The sequence below is a fragment of the Aphelocoma coerulescens genome, chromosome 13 (genome assembly GCF_041296385.1).
Source record: "Aphelocoma coerulescens isolate FSJ_1873_10779 chromosome 13, UR_Acoe_1.0, whole genome shotgun sequence".
Lineage (NCBI taxonomy): Eukaryota > Metazoa > Chordata > Aves > Passeriformes > Corvidae > Aphelocoma > Aphelocoma coerulescens.
In genome coordinates this window covers 18,282,581-18,304,425 of record NC_091027.1, presented here as the reverse complement: position 1 = coordinate 18,304,425, position 21,845 = coordinate 18,282,581, and the positions used below count along the sequence as shown (strand labels likewise).

Below are 21,845 nucleotides of genomic sequence, written 5' to 3'. Positions count from 1 at the left end.
TCCTGGTCAGATTGAATCCTGCCATTCTTGCTACACAGCCTCACTGATCAAATAAAGCTGATGCCAGAGCTATTTGGATGCAATGGGCCTCTCCAGCCCTTCCTTTTAAGTGCCAGCATAGGAAACAAATGGATCCATCCCACCCTGGACACAGCTGCTCTGCACTGTAAACCTTGTGAGTTCAAGGCAGACCCTCAAAACAGCCAATATGTTCACCTGGAAATTTCTAAAGCTGTTTACCAGCATCTGGATCCCATGTTTTCCGTGGCTGAGCAGGGAAGAGCAGGAGGAGAAGCTGTAGTTAGCTATTATCAGTAATAGGAACGAGCACACCACGTGCCACATTAGGAATATGCCTACAAAATGTGTTCCTGGGCTGTACATTCACAACATGTGTGGCTTCTTTTTTAGCAGCGACGTGCAGCAGGATCCAAAATCTGGCACTGTGGGTTTTTTTACCCCCAAGCCTGTCCTGTTACCCAAATTGCTTTGGCTTCAAACATTGGTTCCCTTGGGCGTCTGTTACTCGCAGCCTTCCCAGTGCCAACTGAACAGCTTCCAGGAGCTCTGATGTCTCTCTTTTTATTTTATTTTTTTAATACTGTGAATCACTTTATTCCATCCACCTTCTGGAACAATTCCCCGGAGAGTACCAATTCTGACAAGCATCTGCTCGTGCAGGAAAGCCACGGCCATCCCTCCACTGGAATTTTTCACTCTTTATGGTCATTAAAGGCTCTTCAATCCCATTTACTGATGAATCTTGGGCGTAATGTATCAACACAACTTGTCCCTGCAGATATCTGTTGCTTGGGTTGCCTGGAGCCTGTCCCCACTGCTCCCAGATGCTGATGTCCAGCAGGACCATGGGCAGCCACAGGGGTTCTTCTCTCCCATCCCTTTCCCTGGGTCACAGTTTTTCTGTGGGTCCACGAGTTGCCCCAAAATTTCTCCTTGACCCTTTATGGAGGCTCCCTGGGAGAGGAAGGGAGTGGAGAGTGAAATGAGAGCTTTTTGTTAATGCTTCCAAATTATTTAGGATATTAAGTACAAGGAGTGACCGTGAGGAATTGCAGAAGGACCTTGAAGTGAGTGACTGGCCAAGAAAATGACAGGAGAAATGCAGTGCGGATAAATAGTAGCGCACGTGGGAGAAGCCATTCCCAACTTCAGAAATAAAATGATGGGCTCTGAGCTGACTATTAACTCTCAGGAACAAGTTCTCAGGGTTATAATAGAAACTTCTCCGAAAACATCAGCTCATTGCTCAGCAGAGATAAAAGAAAATACGCATCTTGAATGTTAGGGATTACTCAGAGAAGAACAGAGCAAAACAGCCCCAATCACGCTGCCACTGGATAAATTCCCTGTGCACCCACACACTGCACTGCACAGGTGGAAAGGGATGTAGTAAAGCTGGGAAGGCTTCGAAGAAAGGTGGGAAGGATGATTAAACACACTGACTGCATTTAGGGGAGGCAATGAGGCTGCAGGTGGGGAGCTCCAAGGCTTCCACCCATGGTGACAAGCCTTTCCCACCCACTGGGAGACACAGCGACCTCAGCTCAGCTCTTGGTGCAGCAGCTCCTTGTCAGAGGGTGATTCAAACCCACACAGGTGCTTCCCCTGGGTTTTGGGTTGGTATTTCTGCCACCCCCTCCTCTCACAGGGAATCGATGGCCACCACGCCTGGCACCGTTGGCGCTGCGTGTCCCCCATGCTGGGCAGGCAGCGTGGGCACTGGGGAACAGGAATTGGAGCAGTTTGGCAAAAAGCAGGCAATGGATGCCAAAATAAAATTTTAAAAAAGGGGAGAAAGATCTAGCTTCACCTTCTGTTCTTGTAATTCTTCTGTGCAAGCAAATCTGGTGGGAGGAGGAAAAGGAAAAAAGGCAGAAATCCAGCGCACTGATGGAAGCAGGAATGTTGCACTGGAAGGAAAAAAACCCAAGAGAGTTTGGGGCTAAAGCCATCCACCCACATTCGAAATGCCCAAGTCCAAATCCCAGCCCTAAGTCTTGGGTGCACCAGACACTGGGGGAATTTTCATCTTTCTAGAGGGGGAGGATGAGACCCAAAACCAAACAGCTCCTGGCATTTGGGATCAGGGCAGCAGGGGGCTGAAAAGAGAGGAGGAGAAAGAGAGAAGGATGAGAGTGAGGCAACACTTGTGCAAAGGGAACACTTGTGCAAAGGGAACACTTGTGCAAAGCAGCACTAAGGAGGACGAATCCCCCCCTGAGGCCACACCTGGGGCCTTGTCCCCTGCCAGGTGTCACAGCCCTGGAGCATCACCTGCATCCCCACTGCTGGTGCCAGCACTCTGAATTATCAGTGAACACAGGTTCCCTTTGCCAAGGGAGAAACAGGTCCTGGGCATGAACATGTGTAGAGGGGACAGCTGAAAGCAGCATTTTTTCAGGATTGGGCTTATCTGCTGCTGGCAGGTTGGTGCTGCCCTCGGGAAGGATTGGGATTGCCAGGGAGTGGGAACTGGAGGCCTTCAAAGAGTCCCCCTTTCCCTGGGTGTGACACAAGGAACGAGACTCTCCTTGCCTTGACTGTTGTGCACAGGTAGAGGAAGCAGGTCTTGGAGACAAGAAGAGATGAAGGAGTGAGAGCCATGGCCCAGAACACCCCCCCCCGATCGTGGCATGGACAGGCGTGGCCTGGCACGCTGCTGTTCCCTGGCCTTTGAATAATGCATCCCTGAGGTCCCCCTGTCTAAGCTCAGGCACTACTGGTGTCCCTCTGACAAGGACAGAAGAGTCCTGTGGACACTGGTGACATTCTCAGCTCTGGAGGCCTGGGTACAACACACATCTCCATTTGGTGTGTGCGGGGGAGCCAGGGATATTTATTGCTGGGGCCACTGTCTGGTCCCAGCTCGGAGCCTGTGCGCTCATGGGGCAGCGGGACAAGGGCTGCTCACTCTGCCCTTCACAGGGGCATCTTCATCCATTCCCATTATTCCTTCCTCAGATCCCTTCCAGGATCCCCATGGATGCTGAGGAGGAATCACAGCTAACAAGGAATTACAGCAAAGTCACTTTGTGCCCATATAAATTATTAATTTTCATCACATGAAGAAATAATAGACTCCTCTGCATAGAGGCCTTGGCCCATCAGACAAAGTGTCTTTGTGGATGCAAGGATTTGATTCACCCTCCTTGGAGAAATTTGAAGAATTTGACCATATTCTGGAGCAGGGCAGAAATTCCCACCCACTGCTGGCTCTGTCTGACTTCCTACCAAAACAAGTTTCTTGTGTGTGGAGTGAATTATCTCCCCTCAGCCTCCTCCTGCCAGAGGCCTGCCCTGAAATCGGGGAAGGTCCTTTGGGAGAAGATGCTCCTCACTGTGTGGAATCCTGTGAGGACACAGGGACCATTTGCTGTACTCCCACTGCCCCGTGTCCCCTCCACGGCAGCAGTGCCCTGCAGGACACTCCGGGATGGCACCGCAGAAGAGCTGAGCCGATGGAAGCGGGATGCAGGCCTGGTGTGTGCATGGGGTCAGGCAGGTCCTGTGGTGCTACAGCTCGCTCAGGGTGCTTCAGCTGGAAACCTCAAACTAAATCAGGTGGCTAAACCCACCCAGAGCCTGGAAAAAGCCTTCACTGCCCTCAGCCCCAGAGCAAGCTGGGGTGTCAGTTCACCAATCCCGGCTCGCTTCCAGTATTTATGGCTTTAATCAGATCTGTGGGGTGAGCACGGGATGAGCAGTGCTCTCTCTGGTTCATGTCTGGATTGTGGCAGGAGGGAGGAATCACAACCCTGCTCAGCATGACCAGACTTAAGGAAAATTCAGACATCCTCTTCCAAGCTGTGCTGCCCTGGGGCCACGCTGCCCATGGCTGCCTCACCACCCACAGACAGGGACACAGGATCGTCCTCTCTCCCTCTCCTTTGGCAAAGCTCCTTTAATTACTGGGCTCCATTCACAGAACCATCTCACTTCCCCCCTGTGTCTCTCCACCACCCCATTTTTTCTGTTTCTTGTGGGTTTCACAGGGATGAATATGGGATTAGGAGTGAGGCATTGTGAGCTGAACTGAATGTGTGACTTAATGAACTGTATGAAATATTAAACCCCGCCTGATGTGAAGCACGGTGAATTCTGTAAGAAAGAATATATTACACTTGGGGAGGGCTGAAGATAATCAAACCTAATGAATGGATTTAGACTCAGAACACAGCGAGCTTAGAGGAGTTAAGTTTGGTTCATTGTGAGGCTGAATTGTGTGTGACGGCCGTTCAGGGCAGGTTCTGCTGCCGCGTGTTTTCTCCTGTTGTGAATGACATTATTGTAGTTTTCTATTTAACATAAATCTATTTTTCGGAAGGCTGCTTCCACCCAAATGGCATCAGCAGATCCCATTAATCACGCTGCTCTCAATCACTCAGAATTATTTAGAACTTCTTTTGTATGTCTCTGGCACTTTCCCTATATATGATTAATCTTAAACTAAACCAACTAAATAAATAAAACTGCAAGGATCCAAAGAGCATCCCTGTGAAGATCTTATTTAAGCAAGGCATGTTGACAGCTTAGGAGGTTGGGAAGTTTCTGCTCCTGGAACTTTCAGGAGGAGGAAAGAAGCTTTTTAGTTCAAAGCAGGAGGCTGAGCTTGGAAAGGAGCTGAAGTCCTGATCTCAGTGGGGCCTTCTGTATTTTGGGATTGATTGCCTTGGTCACAGCCCATTCCATTTGCTCCTGAGCCTCTTGTACACCTACAGAAGACACCTGATGGGCAGTGGGGCCCTCTGCTGTGGGGTCGCTTGTGCCAAGGATGGGGCATGGACAAGGGGCTACTTTTGGGCTCTCCTCTGGGATTCCTCACCAGGGCTGGATGCCAAACTGGGCCAGCCTACTCAGGAAAAGAGAGACAATGCTGCTGCTCTGGCACGTCTGTACCTCTCTGTTTCCCAGGTGACAATTGCTATGGCAATGCCCCCCTCTGCCACCTGTGAGGAGCCAGCTACGCCCCAGCAGAGCCAGCCCTCCAGGTGCCCTCTAGCTTGCTCCAGAAAAATCCAGGAAATCTCCAGCTGGACTCTTGGATGTGCAACGGCGCCGCTTTTTCTGTGGTGAGAGCAGTGACAGTGAAAGGTGAAGGAATTTAAAGCTGGAACGGGCTGTGCACCAGGCAGAGCCAAAATCCTACCTGGAACCTCCTGGCAGAGACACACCTGGAGCTGGAGAGAGCTGGAAAGAGCCACTTAATTCCCAGTGTCATGGCCAGGGCATGCTGCAGTGAGCAAGATGAACATGTGCATGTTAGAGAGAGTCATTCCCTGACGGAAATCCCAGGGTGTTTGATGAAGCACACCAGCAGCACATACCCATACTTTAACCCCAGCCCTACATCTTTGTATTAGCTGGTGATACATTTTTATTGCTGTTATCCACATCTATACTTGGGGCTTAGAAATATCATATATGTGAGTCACAGCCACCAAGACTCTGAGTTTCCCGTTCCCCCCAGCAAGTTCCCGTCCCCTGCCAAATGTGGGGATGCTGTGTGCTCCTGCAGAGCTGCCCAAGGAGCCAGCTCAGCCTTGGCAAACAGCAGATTAAATCATGTACTCACCAGGTCTGGGGAATCAGGGCTAAACCAAAGATCTGGTGTAGGGCAAACCCACAAGGATTGCTTTAAACATGCAGCGTGGGGTGATCTCTGAGGAAGGGCAGCTGCTCTGCCTCCTCTCCCAGGGTGCAGCATCCCTCCGCTGCTCAGCTGGCTTTGGCTCTCACTATTAAACTAATTGATTCAGCTTGGCTGTCCAGAGGTCTGAGTAATTTCAATATTGAAGCTCAGCTGTAATTAATTCAGTCAATACAGTCAACACAATCATGGGTGAGCAGGGACAGCGGTGCTCGAGTCCCTCACCAGGGCAGAGCGCAGAGAAGGAGACACTGCACAGCTCCAAGGTGGAGAAAACACCCCAGAAAAGCTTGGACACCATACCAGGAACCCCTCTCTACCCAAAAAACATCCACAGGACCCCAAAGAACAGAGCTTCATCTGAGACACCCCTGCAGCCCAGCTTGAACAGTGAACACATGCTTTGTTTGAAGTGAAAATTTTAGAGTTTGGAGGCAAAATAATTTAAAATTCAACAACTTTATAGCCCCAAAATGGGGGCAAAAGGCAAGTGCCCTTGTGGGGACCCTGCCCAGGCAGACCCTGATTGCCATGTTTTCCTCTGCCAGGTGCAGGGAATTGTTCCAGGAGCATGAGGCCACCCTGGGCATCCAGGAAGGCAGGGCAGGAGCTGAATGAGTGCCTGTCATCTCTGGAATACAACTCCTGAGCCAGGAGACGGATTTCCTGGAGCCTGGTGAAGCCCTGGGTGCTGGGCCTGTGGAACGGCAGCATCGCGTCTCGGCACGGAGGCCAGGGAGGAGGAAGGACTTTTGCTGGGAGACATAAAGGCAGCTAATAAATAATAGAGGGCAGTGTTATTACTTTTTTATCTTTCGAAGTCAGACCAGCTTATGAAAGCCAGGCTGGTGCAGAATGCTAATGGGACAGCCTTGGCAGGATGGAATTATGGTTCCAGCCCCACATGAGAGCGAACCTCCCTCCCCCAATGTGCAGGGCCTGTCTCTCTACAACAGCTCTGCTCCTGCCTCAGACCACACTTGGCCACTGGGTAGAGCCTCTTCCCAGTTCTTTCCCTGGTTATTACTCCTCTGATAAGTACCAAGGACACAGGAGAGCCTCAGGAGGCCAGGACAGGTGGCTGGGACTGAGTGTGAGACGTGCTGAATGAGATGTGGGCTTGTCCTGCCATGTGAAAGCACCATAGGAAGGGCCAACAGCCATGGACTGGGAACCCCTCTGTTTGTTATCTCACTGTGGTGCTTTATCTCTTTGTCTAACTAGATGGGGCAGGGGGTTTCTGGAGGCCAAGGGTGGTGCCCACCATCGCTGAGGTGGTGGTGCCTTGCCCTGCCCTGTCTGGGCTGATACGTGCTGCACCGAGCCCTGTGCTGGGGTGTCAGCTCTGGGAGATTCCCAAAGTCCCTGGCAAGGGCAATGCACTCGAGTGATTAATGCTTCTTTCTCTTGCTTAGATGAAGAGGAGCAAATGCATCAACAGAGGAAGTGCAGCAGAGCAGCTGTGAGGAGGCATTGGGGAGGATGGGAAGCAGAAAAAAGCAAACAATCAGGTGTTTGGCATGGGAATGTTTCGAAGTTCCATGAACCAAAGGTAAAACATCAAAACATCAAAGGCTGACTTGCAAAAGCCTCCCCATCACTTTGTCAATCCCCTGCAAAGCTGTGGGTAACAGCCCTCGCTGTGCCTGGCACTGGAACATCGGCGCCTCGGGGGTGTTTTGCTCAGAGTCTGGGCAGCAGAACAACAGGAAAGGGCAGCAAATGTGTTCTGACTTCAGTGCTGCCGTTATCCCCCAGCTCTCCGCCTCCCGTGCAGGACGGGGCCCTCAGCTCAGAGCCGTTTGTCTGAGACTGAGTTCCGATGATTTCCCAGGCCTGCTTTTGGCTAACCACTGTTCCAGTGTGCTATTTGCAGAGGATAGAAGGCACTATATCAGGAACCTGCAGAGAGAAGATCCTCAGCAGCGTCACCATGGCCCTGTGCTGGCGTGGGCTGAGCTGACATTCCTGTCACTGCAGGACCAGCCCGGCCCTGCACGCTCCGAGACACAGCAGCAGCTTTTCCATGGCAGCATCTCCCCACCGGTGCCAACTGGAGCTGTGGGTGGTGCTGGCAGGGACGAGGTCACACAGGGGTTTGTAATGCCACTGCTGGCACTCAGGAGCCCCATACCCACAGCACAGCACTGGCTCCTGTCTGTGACAGTCCCCACCTCACGGGAGCCCTTCCCCGGCCCCAGGGATGCCCCTGGCTCCTGGCACTGATGCTCTCTGCTCTCTCCCTCGGGACACAGGCTAATGCCAGCTGCGGGGACACTTGTCTGTCATCCCAGAAGGATTTCAGGGCTGGTACGGAAGCCCCATCACTCCCCGAGGGATTTTGCCTCCTTCCTTTGTATGCACGGCACACACAAGTCGGCAGGGCTATTTTTCTAATTATTGGATTTTATTGGAAATCAATAAGCAAATGAGATGATTTTTCAGTCCTAATGCCTCCATTGCTCTTCTTGCAGGGCCCAGGTATTGCCAAGCCCCCTCTGAGACTCTTCCAGTGTGGTGATGAATGTCCCTGCCTAACTCTGCTTAGGATGTTTGCTGGCACATGGGGGTGGATTAAGTAGTGAGGGGTTAACCATGATGAGGAGATGAAGCCCGAGGTAATTATCCCCTGAGCTCTGCAGGAATTGGAGGTGCTGGGTTCTCTACAAGCCCCACTGCCTGCTCAGAAGGACTCGTGTGCATCTCTCGCTCTGAGAGCCGCCTCAATTGCCTCTTAATTTGAGCCCTGTCAACACAAGAGCTAAGTGAAGAGTCATTTCTGTGAGAAGGAGTGCTGAGAGAGACGTGGGTCCTCAGGTGGCCCACTGGTGGGGCCAGTGAGCTCTGCCATGGATGCTGCATCCATGCGCTCCCGGCACATCCCAGCGCCTCTGGGCACAGCTGGGGAGAGAATATGGAGGGCAAGTCCCTCTCCTGCAGCAGGGATGTTTTTCTGAGTATTGGACCTACTGGAGATCAATAAGTGCATAGGGTAATTCTTCATCTTATTGTATTGGAGAACAATAACTGTACTTCAAATCTTCGCAATTTATCAGTGGAAAGAATAAAAATAAAATATATATGTTAATGCTGCAAGTTTCAAAAGTCTAGCCTGTCTCTTTGCTGAAGCAGTAGAAGAAAACACTGAAATAGAAGTAATTAGGGAAGGAGGGAATCATGGGCAGCCTCAGCACAGCAAAACCCATGAGAAGGCGCTTGCCCGGCTGTTCCAGTCCCCCGAGGCTTGCTCCTGCTCACCCTGGCTACCTAGGGAATACCAAGTCCTTGGATTAGGAACACGATTTACAAAGAGACCTTGTGGAATGGAAAGAAAAAAAAAAAAGACAAAAAAGGCTGGGCTGATTTAAAGAAACCTGGAGTGAATAAATTAGTGGGGGAGCGGAAACGAGGAGATGGAATTACACGGGAGCGTTACATAAAAGCAGCTGACGTCTGACTCTTGCAATTAATTCAAATTGGGCTGAGCCTGGGCTTTGGGGAAGAATAACGGGTGGGCGGTGGTGAAAGGCGGAATGAGCAGTCGTGCACCGAGCTGGAGGGTGGTGCATGGCTGCGCTCCCCACTGGGGCTGGGTTTGATGAACAGTCGTGCTCGGGACCTGTAAGGATTTACCAGGGAAACTCCTCAGTGTTAGGGGGCTGGAAGGATAAAGAGAGAGGCATGGGCAGAACAGAATCATGGAGAGGGAGATGTGCTTGCAGCTCTCTGATGGCTCCTTGGCTCACAGGCAGCCTTTCCTCTGTTCCCCCTAAATCTGGACCAGGCAGTTCCTGAGGGTGACCTCAGGATGTGACCTGGGGCTGGAAGGACCTCCTGGGTCACCAAGCCCATGTCCTGTGCTCTCACAGCCCTGGCATCTGACGGGCATTGCCTGTGTCAGTGGATCCTCCTGGGGAAAGTGGTCCGGTGAGCCATGGCTTTCCTGGCCACCAGCGCTGCACACAGACACAGAGACACAAGAACAGGGAGTGACCTCAGCTGCATCTCCTGTAACCTGGAAAAGGCTGTGGGAAAGGAGGAATGGGGCAGTGGACACCCAGGAGAGGCCATTGCATGGTGCAGCTCAGAGCCGCGGGCACTGGTAAATCCCGAGGAGCCTCGTCACCTCTGAGTGCCAACAGCTGTGATGGCCTCGCTCCCCGTTAGCTCCGGGGCTTTGGGAAGAGGCTCGGGGGCACAGCAGGGTCCTCCCATGAGCAGAAGCATCCCCTGGATCTCAGGCACTCAGGGACTCCCCAGCTCCACCAGGCTTCCCCGGTCACTGCCTGTTCTACAGGCACTGGGTCCGTGCACACAGGATGGCTGCCACGGGAGCTAACACTGCTCATCCTGCTCATTTCTGCTCCCAAAGTGTCCAGTTTCGTCCCAGTCCCCAGTCCTCCAAGTGCTCTAACCTTTGGGTGGCCTCTGCTCCCCAGGGCAGAACCATACCCAAAACCTGCCCGTTCCTGTGAGCTGGAGGCACAAGATGATTCTGATGACCAAGAAATTTTGTGCAAGGATGGCTGAATTTGGGGTGAACCCAAAGCTCGTGAGCAGAGCCCCGTGCACTCCAGCAGCCCCTGGGCTGGTGCTCCAGCCCAGCTCTGAATTCAGGACAGCACTCCTGCAATTGGAGCAATATTCTGCAGCCTTTGTGTTTGATAATCTGAGATCTGTGGGAGTCTCTACTTCATAATCCATATATCTTGTGACCCTCTGGAAGCCTGACAACTATTTCATGCTCAGATGGCTCCTTGCTCATCTTCGTCTGTGCAAGAGGAGCGTGTCCTGACTGGCACAGGAGTAGCTCATATTTCCATCACGTCCAGACAGTGATTAAATGTCTTCAGCCAAGCAACAAGGCAACTTTTACTGGGTTTATTCTCTGGGGACTGGGAAGACTGGGAATGAAGCCAGAGGAAGATGTAGGAGACCCCAGGCCAGGAAGAGGCTAGAAAACAATGCTGAGAGACAGGTTTGGCACCTCCAGCAAATCTCACCAGAGCCTGCTGGGAAATGCAACTCATTTGAAAACCAGCATTGCCCCAGCTGCCCCAGGGTCCCCTGGGCTGGCAGGGTCCCTTCTGGGTGGCCAGGCCAGAGCAAGGGGTCTCTGAGCCTCTCGCACCCCTCCTCAACCTGTGATGCTTCCTGGGGTGGTTAATCAGGATGGGGAGGGAAACTGAGGCACAGACGGATCAATTTGCTTTCCTTGAGCTGTTCTTGGTCTGACTGTGCAATGTAAAGCCCCCCCATGGCTCCACCCTGCTCCTGGCACTACACCCTGGCAGAATTCCTGGTCCCAGCATCCAGCACCACCCCACCAGATCCTGCAGCTCTCCAGGCTCAGTGGGGCTTGGAGCAGTGCCCAGGCAGGAGCAAAGGCGGGTTTGGCTCTGCAGGTACAAAGCTCTGGGCACAAATAAAACCCACTAATAGAAAAATGGTACAAAGGGAGCTGGGCTCTCAGGGCCAGGCTGGGAGTGAGAGCAGTAAATTGGAGGATAAAGCAGTGGCTGCCGGTCAGCCTCTATTTCACCCTTTCAAGCTGCAGTAAAGAGGAAATGCTTTTTCCCCCAGATTTGTGCTATCATCACTAAACCTTGTGTATGTAGAGAGCGTATTTCATGTCCTCATGGGCTTTGCAGTCAATTGAATGCTTCTAATGCTCTCCCCCCTGCTCTCCTTGCTCAGGATGCTAAAGCACGCTCTTCCCTGGGATTGGGAGCCAGGCACGCTGCCACCGGGACGGGCGTCTGAGCAGGCACCAAAGGCTGTGGGAATCAACCATTTAAAGTGAAATTATGGCTCTGGGCCCCCTTCTACTTCTGATTTCCTGATGTTGTCCCAGCTATTTGTCCTTCAGGGACTGTTGGCATCCTGAGGCACCTGTATTAGATGCACAGCCCGAGAGGAGAGACCCAGGATGACGCCACGGGGTGCAGAGAAACCTCAGCACGTCACATGGAAGCATCCAGGAACATTCTGGCTGCGCATGGTGTTCTGCAAACACAACCTGTGAATCGGCAGCGCAGCACCAGGAGATAAAACCAGATCATATTTCAATATTTTCACAATTTTCAAGGCAGTTCCTTGAACACCAGGGATGCTGCAGTGTTTGTGAACCCTCTCCCTCTCCATGCTGCTCTTTCCAAACACTGATAAACTCCCGGCACTCCCAGACAGCCCCATCACCCCTCCTGTAGCTGCTGCACTGAGAAGTGCTTTTCCAGGGGCTGGAACAGGGATGGTTGGCACAGTTGCTGTAAGAGGTCAGCAGTTTCCATGTGCCTCCCACCTCCACCTTCCTGCAGCTCCTGATGGCTCCTCCGACGCAGCCCCAGCCCCGTTCTTACGGCCAGGGCTGGGGGGAAAATCAGACAAGGGTCACAGGAGGATCACAGCAACAGCCCAGCCGGAAAAATTCATTTTCCCATCCAGTGGCAATAGGCCAGGCCTAGATTTGTGGGAGTAGAGATGAACACACCCCAAATTCTGCTGCCACAACCCCAGCCCTGTAGCCACCTGCACCAGCTCTGGATGGATTTGCAAAGACAAAGGAAATCAAGGGAGAAGAGCACCAGGGATACACTCATACAGGAATCAAAGAGAGGCCTGGCTCTTTCTCCCACCTGCCAGCCCTGCTCTGAAATTCTCATTGTTTTGGTAACTCAAGTTTTAACTTGCTCTTATGAGAACAACATGGTGAAGTTCAGTCTGATGGGCCCTCTGAGGGCTCCCACGCTCTTGGGTGTCCACAAGCGGCTGGAATCTCTTTTTGTAGAGAGGTCTGATGGTGTGGGAGAGGGAGATGAGACTCCAAAGCACTGATCCACCTTTCTCCATCCACCTCCTCCATCCAGACCATGCCAGCCTCCATCAAGATCTTCCCAACCTCCATCCGGACCTTCCCAGTCTTCTTTCCATCCTCCACCCAGACCTTCCTGCTGTCCTGCCCAGACCTTCTCTCTGTCCTCCCCAGAGGTCAGAGTTTGTCCAAGGACTTTGGTGTTGGCCATTGGCTTTGGAGGAGCCGTTTTCCCGGGAAAACGAAGCATCACATTGGTTCCATGCATATGTCTGGTAGAACCATGAAATATTACAGAAGATTGAGATTTATCAGCTCGGAAGATTGGCCTCTTCTGCTGAGCCTATAAAAGCTCTGAATGATGCCATCCATCACGGGCTGGACAGCAGCAGCTCTGACTGAGACCAGGCAATTTTGCATCGCGGGGGCCAAGTGCCAATTCCTTAAGTAATCCCAGGTTTCATTACAGACGCAGCCGGAGGAGGGCAAAGATTTGAATTTTTTTTTAAAGTCAGCTGCAGGACACTTGCAAGTTACGATGGAATTGATGGTGGATGACTTGTTAAAATTAATTGTGGCCATAATTAAGAATATTCAGGAAGAAAACCACAGGAAAATGATCCATGGAAGAATATTTTCCGTAGTAATATTTTAAAATGCAGCAAAAATTTGCAGCTGCTTTATTAAATTAAATAATAAGCCTTGTATTTTTCTTGCATGGCTTCAGAGGATTTCTAATGGAGGGGGCTGCTAGATGAGGCATTTCAGAGGAAATCAAATAACCTCGTAAATAAATGAGTTTTCTTTTTTTTTCAGGGCAGAACTCTATTCATTACAATATTCATAGAGTGTCACATTACGGGGGAAAAGAGGCAGGAGGAGCCTCCGGGCTGTTCCTGCATCCTGAGGACAAACTTCTCTAAGCTGCCAGCTCCTTACCGTGACCTCATCCTGCCTGTGCCTGCAGCAAGGCAGCTCCTGCAAAACCTGCAGGACAGAGAGACAGGGACATGGGGACACGGGGACACAGAGAGGTGGCTGCTCCTGACCCTCCCTCAGCATCCCCACCCCGTTACCCTGAGCAGGGATCACACCACTCCCTGTGGGGTTGGCATTTCCAGCACTTGGGGGACTCTGTAGGAGTGAGGTGCCACAAACACCCGCCCCAGGAGCAGCTCCACAGCACAGCCAGTGCCAGGCACGTGGCACCTCTCGTGGCTCCTTGCTGATCACCCAACCCTGCTACATTTGGATTATGGGGACGCAAGCAGGAAAATGAAATTTTTGAAGTGATTTGAAAGCACTAAAGCTGCACTAAATACAAAAGGCAGCTCAGAATCCCAGGGAATCTTCCTTTAACCAACTTCTGTCTCAGTCCAAAGCACACAGAGCCCACACAACCCCTCCTAAAGGGCCTGCAGGTTTTGGACACCAAGAACCGGGTAATGGTTGAGGGACCTTTTCTTCCTGTGACACCAGGGGGTTACACAAATAACAGCAACAGCCTCAGCACCACCATCAGCTGTTGGGGGTGTGCCTCGCTGATGGATTCAAGACACACTCCCGGGAATGGTGAGAATCTCTGCAAGCTCTGATTTTCCTCCATTGGAACACCACCCTCTAGGGAAAACCCCAAATTAAATCATCACAGCACATTAGGGTGGAGGAAACCAGCATTTGGACCCTTTCTGGATACTGGTCCAGCATCTGTGTGTGCTCCTCCCTGCCAGCCCCACAGGGACACATTGTAGGGCAGAGGCTTCTGCCGACCTCGGATTGCAAACTGCTGGAAAATTGATACCACGGAATTGCTCTCCAAAATTTCCTCAGGGACATGCGGCTTTTCAGCCGTGAGCTGAGTGCTGCAGTGAGCCAAGAGCCCCCAGTTCAGGATGCTGCTGCCCCGGTCTGTGTGTGCCATGGGCCTGTTGTCCCAAGGATAAAGGTCTCGGGGCTGCCCAGGTGAAGGGAAGCGTGGGCTGTGTCCTGCACATCCCAGCAGGGCAGCAGTTTCCAGACCCTGCTCCCTCCACGCTGCTGCTCTGAGCTGGGCAGGTTTCTGCCCTCACATCCCACCCCTCCCCTGCAGGGATGCCCCTGCTGCTCCCTCGAGTGCCCAAAGAGAGTTACAGGCACAAAGGTGACAAACTACAGCTCCCAGAGCATCCACACCAAGAGGTTCAGGAATTTTGGCTGTAGCTGGATTTCTCACCGGTGGATTTTCAACAGAAAGAGCCCTGCTTTTCTATTCTGCACATTCCTCTACTCAACAGCCCAATTTCCTCCTGACAAAGAAATTCATTAAGAAACTTTCAAGTCAATCCCAACCATGGCAGTGAGTTGAAATTGCTCAAATCATCTCCAGAAAACCTTCTTACAGTACATCCATCTCCGTCTGCCTTCGCGTCCTCCTGGTAACTGAGTCGAACTCATAATGACCCACGAGCCTTGTGCCTGTTTAGTCCAGCTCTGGCATTCCCCATACCTGTCCTAGCAGAAATATATTCTCCCAAATTTATTTCCAGGCAGTATTTCTGTCCTCAGGTTGTTTCTCTCAGCCACTCTCTTTCAAGTGATCATTGTAGGAGAATTTGCAAAGCTGAAAAAACCTTTCCCCAAGATTCCTGTTCCTGGGCAAAGCGGGCAGGTGGAGGAAAGGAGGGACTGGAGCAGAGCATCCACTGCTCTGGGGGGTCAGGTGACGTCCTGCAGGCCAGGGAGAAGCAGTGGCAGATCCAGCATGGCCATGAGGATGAGGAGCTGGAGCTGGCCTTGCTCAAACCATGGTCCCCAAAGGGCTGTGCTGTGGCTCATTAGCCAAAGAAGAAAGGGCTAATTTTAGACTGGGTGGTAATTAAAAAACATTGTATTATCTTCCTGTGCTAAACCGGCCAGTCACAATCTTTGGGTAAACCAGCAGTTAAGTGAGGGGCTGACGGGGAGTTATAATAAGGAAAGACAATGGCATCATTATACCGGGATTTATCTTCCTGAGACAGGATTGTCCTCATTATTCAGGAGCGGTGTACCCAAAAGCCACTAATAAGGCTCCCTCCCAGGATGGAGATAAATCCCAAACCTTTCTGAGACTTTTGAATGTAAATGCTCTGTGGCATTCAAAGTGCCCTTTGATTCCAGCAGGCTCATCCCTCGTGCCGGCACTGCCGGTCCTGCTGGAGGCTGAGCAGGCTTTGGGGTTTCCATGGGCCAGGACAGCTGGGACAACATTTTGCTGGGACAAGGGGGCCAGGCTCCTACAGCAGAGAGACATTTGGATCAGCTGGGGAGGGAGCTGGGGAGTCCCACCTGGATGGGACTCAGCCACTTAAATTGCTGTGGCTGTGGTGGCCACAACCGGGATCGAACACCCGCAGGGAACCAGATCATCTCTGTGGGACACAGAGGCTCTCAGTTTGATGCAGATCAAGGGTAACTGGCAAACTGTTTTCTGAAATGCAGCAAGGAAGGAACTGGAGAGCTTCGGGCAGGGCAGAGTTTGTAGGGTGATAAAGTGGCCGCTGTGCCCCATCCTCCCCAGCGAGCCGGGGGCAGCGGGAGGCTGGGGAGGACAGCTCGGCTCTTTGGTGGTTTGTGGCACAATTAAATTGCATTGACCAAAAGAACTCCTTCCCTTCCATCACGCAGGAAACTCTGTGCTTCAAAAATGCGTCAGACACTGTCTTTTTAATGCTACAAAATACCAGGGTAAGTATAATATCCACCCATGGGTGGGAAGGCCACCTTGTTTCAATTACTGTGCTCTCACCTTTAGCCTGCTCAAATGAAGAAAAATTCCTGATAAAAGCCATAGGTGTTGGAATAAATTTGGAAAGGCAAATCAGCTCAGCAGCAAGGTGGGAAACATGAATTTCTGGGTTTGCATTTAAAAGAGCTCGGGCTGTACAAGCAGCCTGGGGCTGGTTCCTGGTGTCCCCACCTCAACACCAGCCAGCCTTTACTGTGGGTCGGTAAGATGGGGTGTAACTCAGCAGAAAGGATGGGCTGCCACTTCCCAACCTCCTGTGCAAACCCAATTACCTCAGCAGTGCCCAAGCTGCCAAACCCCAGTGCTGTGGCACAGCCCACTTCACCCACCCAGTCTGCTGGTACAGGACAGCTGGGGGAGGAGCAGCCCAGAAGGGTCTTTTTTAAAGTGGTAGTGAAAACATGAAAGACCTGTTAATGCAGGAGAACTCATAAATGGGGGGGTCCTGCCCTGCCATCAGGAAGGCAAACCCTGAGCATGCGCAGGGTGGGAAATGCTGGCAAATCTCTCATTGAGCTGAGGTCAGGGTCATTTTTAATAAGGAAAATACATGTACCGAGGGCTTCAGGATGACCATTGTGACAGACCCGCAGGAGGCACATGGGGTGAGGTGGGATATGAGCTGGAGCTGATACTGATGAGATTGTTTTCATTGCTGGAGCCTTTGTGGAGAGCAGCCCTGCCCAAGCAGCCCTCATGCTGATGAAGGGATTTCTATTGTGGTAGCTGTGGCATTTTTCTGGGCTTTGAAAGTCCAGAGCACCACAAATTTGATGACAAAAGCTCCCTAACCAGTATCCCTGCTTCTTTTTGCCATCACAAACATCCCTGGCAAGCCATGGCTGTGAGACTGCAGGTGCTGAGTGCCAGGTGCCCATGTCACAGCTCCCTCGGGCTCAGCATCACCCACATCACCCAGTAATTAAACCCCATGGTTAATTTATCCAATGCTGCTTTGGGATCTCCCCTGGAGCAGCAGAGAAGCAAACAGCATCCAGCCCCAGCCCCTGCATCCCACTGCCCAGTCCCCTGGGCTATGCAACGCTGTGCTCTCTCCTCCAAAATGTTTATCTTAACAAACCCATTTAATGATTGCTGGTTTCTATTTCACCATTCAGGAAAGAAAACCTCTTAAATAAATATTTAATGACTGCTACTGGGTGCAGGGATGATAATGGGGCTGGTAGGCACAGGGAGCCATGCACCCGCAGATAAAACCTCCGGCAAAACGAGGGCTCTTGTTTTATTGCTCTCGATGTTATAAAGATTGACTCTGCTATTAGAGCTTCCTGGAGGATTTCTCTGGGATAAAATTTCCAGCTAGCAGAATTTAATCAGTTAGGGATGAGAAATAGATTTCAGGTGGCACCAGCTTTTAAATAGGTGTAATGCTGTTTCTGCAAACACGGTGCCTGCTCTGCTAATAGAGCACCCTGCAGACACCAGCTGCCAGTCCTGGCCATGCACTGTGGGCACAGAGTGCTTTGGTGCCCATCCAGAGGGGCTGGGAGTGTGCTGGTCCATTCTCCCTCCCCTATGACCTCAGGGAAGTGCTCCAACCCGGGGACAGCAGAGCAAATTAGCAAGGAACTAATTAACAGGAGGCTGGCACTGTGTGGGCTTCCGGTACAGCACGTTTGGACAGGAGAAAAGCTTTATTTGAGGGTAAAACCACGGGGGCTGGGTTTTGATGGTTTGTTCCATCCTCTGCTCTGGGATTTGGAGGGGCACAACCCCTCACCTGCCCCCACGGCCAGAGAGAGGTTTTGGGTATGGTGTGATCCCAAAAGCACAACCCAAAAAACACGAAGGGAAGGGAAGGGAAGGGAAGGGAAGGGAAGGGAAGGGAAGGGAAGGGAAGGGAAGGGAAGGGAAGGGAAGGGAAGGGAAGGGAAGGGAAGGGAAGGGAAGGGAAGGGAAGGGAAGGGAAGGGAAGACTGAGGCTGGCAGAGCACGTGGCCCCAGCCACAGCAGATGTTCCTGTGGGCTGGGAAGTTGTTTTACCTGCTGGCCTGTGATCACAGCAGCTTTGAGCTAATGGCCCCAGCAGCCTCCTGCGAGGAGGAGAGGCTCCATCTGCACTCAGGCCAGGCTGGGGACCCTCATGGTGGCAGCTGAGCGGTGCAGAACCTGTGGCTCTGCCCAGGCAAGGCTGTCCCATCTGGGTGCTGGGGTGCTCCCCTCCTCCTGTCCTTCTTCTCTCCATCCCTGCCTTGACCAAGTGAAGTTCAGCTATTACACAGTGTCAGGAGATGAATTACATGAAATTATAATTACATTCCCCTTGCCTGCCTTGGGAAAAATGCAAAAGGTCATCCTTTCCCTTGCTGCTTGAACTTTAATATGTTAGACCACCTACAGACACTGCCATGGTGGTTACATGGGGCCAAGCAGAGAGGATGCACAGGCACTCACCAGTTTTTCCTCTTCTGAGGGACTGGCATAGGCTGGGGACAGCCAGAGCCATGCTGAGCTTTCAGAGCCAGGCTTTCCTGAAGGGCTCAGCACCCCTGGCATGGAGAGGCCAGACAAGTGATTCATTCCCAAAGCTGGAGGGCCTGCAGGTGTTTTTGGGGGCTACCACACCAGCACACAGCAGCTTTCTCATCTCCCAGCCTGGAAATGGTGATGACTTCAGGAGCTGCAATGCCTGGGTAGGGGTGGGCTGTGGGTAGCACAGGAGAGCCCAGAACACAAAGAACATGGGGCTGTGCACTTCACAGGCCTCTGGGGAGGCTTTCAGCCTCCCAAAGTGAATCCCTGAGGATAAGTGCACTGCTAAAAGCCGCTAGGTACCTTTCAAAGACACATATGAGCAAGCACTGTTGGTTACTAACACGTCCTGGGATGAGATGCAACACCGACCACCTGAAGCAGATTTGCTGCCACATTGCTTCAAGCCAGCCCTGGAGGGTGCTTCAGGCACACCTGTGAGACCTGAAACCTGGTGACAGGGACCAGCACAAGCCGTGGGGTTGGGGGAAGGGGCAGAGCACAGGGCTGGGTCCCTCAGGGCAGACACAGGCCCCAGGCTCAGCCCCCCTCATAAGGTGAGAAGCCAATTTCCTGCTTTTCACAGCAATTTTCTTCAACTCCAGTGGCTACCAGCTGCTCTACTGATTGTAAATAAATACAAGGGGAGCTTGGCCCAAAATAGAAAGCAGAGAAGCCTCCCTAGCTCAATAAACTGTAATGAGCCCTTGCAGGCAGGGAAGCTGTAATTTGCATGGCCAGCTCTACCCACAGGACGCAGGCTTGGCTGGGCTCTGGCTGGCATCTGTCCATCGAGGTCCAGCAAGGATGGAAGAGGCAGCCTGGCCCCGGAGCCCTCTCCTGGGCTGTCCTGCTCCTCTCCCTGCTGCTGCTCGCAGGCTGGTCCCTCTGGATGTGGCTGAACCCTGCCATATTCCCAGGGTCTCCTCCCTTTGTGCCCTGCCCTAAACTGAGGCACATCGGATTGACAGCTCCCCACAGCAGAGATGCTCCCTCGGAGCACAGTCCTGGCAGAGGGCACAGCCGTGGTTGGTTCCATCACAAAACACCATAAAACCCCCAGTCTGGGTGAAATGAGTGCCTGCAAGCACATCCTTTCTCCCTTCCCCCATTCTGCCAGGTCCTCTGAGGCCACGGCTCCTCCTGCACCTCCTACCAGCCCTGGGATCCCCCTCTGTCCCTGTCCCAAGCAAGGTCCTCTCTCCCTCCGGTTCCTAAGGGAGCTCTGGGAGCTCTGTATGCCTGAAGGCTGCCACACCAGTTTAAAAGGGATTTTCCAAAGCAGCCAATAGATTTGCACAAGACCCCATTTATAATCGAGATGGGTGGGGTTAGCCACAGGAAAAAGTCAACAAGAGCTGGTGGGATTCAAGAAAGATGGAGAAAGACTTTTCACAAGGACTTGGAGTGACAGAACAAGGGGGAATGGCTTCACACTGACAGAGGACAGGTTTAGATTATACAGGGAAGAAATTCCTCCCTGTGAGGGAGGTGAGGCCTCGGCACAGAGAAGCTGTGGCTGCCCCTGGATCCCTGGAAGTGTCCAAGACCAGGTTGGATGGGGCTTGGAGCAGCCTGGGCTAATGGAAGGTGTCCCTGCCATGGCAGGGGGTGGGACTGGATGATCTTTAAGGTCCCTTCCAACCCAAACATTAAAAATTAAATTAAATCAAATTGAAAATTTGTTTTCCTTCAAGTCCCAGTGTCCTTGTCAGAAGGGATGTATTTTAGCCCAGCACATGTTGTTTTGTCCTTCCTGGACAAAATCTATGAATGTCTGAAAAACCAATGCCAACCTAATGCTGCCACATCTCTGGAAGGGTCTGCAGATCCAGCTCCTGCTTTGCCACTGCCCTGCATGTCTGAAAACATCCACTGTCCCTGAAAAATGGGTGGGGCTCATTTAGGGGGCTTCTTAAAAAGCCTGGGAATCCTGAAGGAGCTCTGCCAGCCCTGCCCCAGGGAACCTCTGCTTTCCTCTCCACAGATCCCTCCCTAGGAAACATTTTTGTTCTGGCTCAGGTGGGCAGTGCCACTCAGGCAGCAGTCACCAGCGGGTCCCAGGGAGCAGCCCCAGGTGAGAGCTGGCACCCCAGAGCACACACCACCTTGGCAATGACCCCGCTCTCCAAGGAGGAGATGGTCCCCAGGGGACACCTGGCCCTGACAGACAGCCTGGCCCAGCTCAGGCAGCGCTGCCAGACCCATGGGGCTGCCACCAGCAGGGAGGCACCAGCAGTGTCCCCATCGCAGGCTCTGGAGTGACAAACATGAGCTGGGGGGCAACTCCTCCCTCACAGGTGACCCACAGAGCCCAATGTCCAGCACGGTGCTTCATGGAACAGCTCCACAAGAGCCCCTCAGCACCACAGTGACCCACACAAGGCCACACAAGAGCCCCTGCCTGGCCTCGCCCTGCTCTCAGTCCTCATCACATTCATGGGGTGGAACATTCTTTCTCCTTCTGCAGCTCTCTGTGATCCTGACGTGCTCCCAGGAGATCCTGTGGCCCCACCAGCCTGGGACCAGCGAGGCCACAGTGCCCTCTGGCCACTCCATCACTGGCAGCTCCGTGCTGGCCTGGCACGGTACTTTCAGCTGTTTGACTGTAGTAAATTCCTTCGAGTTTGTGGTTTGCTGTTGGTGCTCTCCTTCAATAACCTTTAATAGGTTTTTCTCCTTAAGATAAGACCTCAGTAGCAGTGGTTTGGCATCGTATCAACAGTATCAGGCATTCTCCTCTGCTGTAGGTACACTGAGATAAAGATTTCAGAGTCCTCTGAGCTATGGTGTAGACCTTTCCACAACAGTAAATGGTGATATTACCATTCACTAATGTATTTATATCTTCCCAGTGAGGTCAATAACAGAGTATCCCTTGAGCTGGGAAAAATGATGAGTGATGTCTAGTAATTACAGAGACCATAAGGCATCCGTGAATCTAATTTTGACATTAAAAATCACGACAAGCACCTCCATTGCCTATTTTATTTGCTGGCTTGGACAGTGAGGTCCAGAGCTGTGCGAGGAAGGGATGTCTGTACACAGGGCACGTTCTGGGGTTGTTGGAATCTAAAGCAATTAACTGCTTCTGCCTCTCTCGGTTT

General features: G+C 52.1%; 1 long non-coding RNA gene across 1 annotated transcript; it reads right to left on the bottom strand.

Moving 5' to 3' along the window:
- Positions 1–3,090: 3,090 nt before the first annotated feature.
- LOC138118150 (uncharacterized) lies at positions 3,091–5,745 on the bottom strand. The gene is made up of 3 exons (XR_011155013.1): positions 5,594–5,745; positions 5,168–5,251; positions 3,091–5,085 (listed from the first exon to the last, which is right to left on the bottom strand). It is a non-coding gene; the product is annotated as an uncharacterized lncRNA (long non-coding RNA).
- Between the last annotated feature and the right edge of the window lie 16,100 nt (positions 5,746–21,845).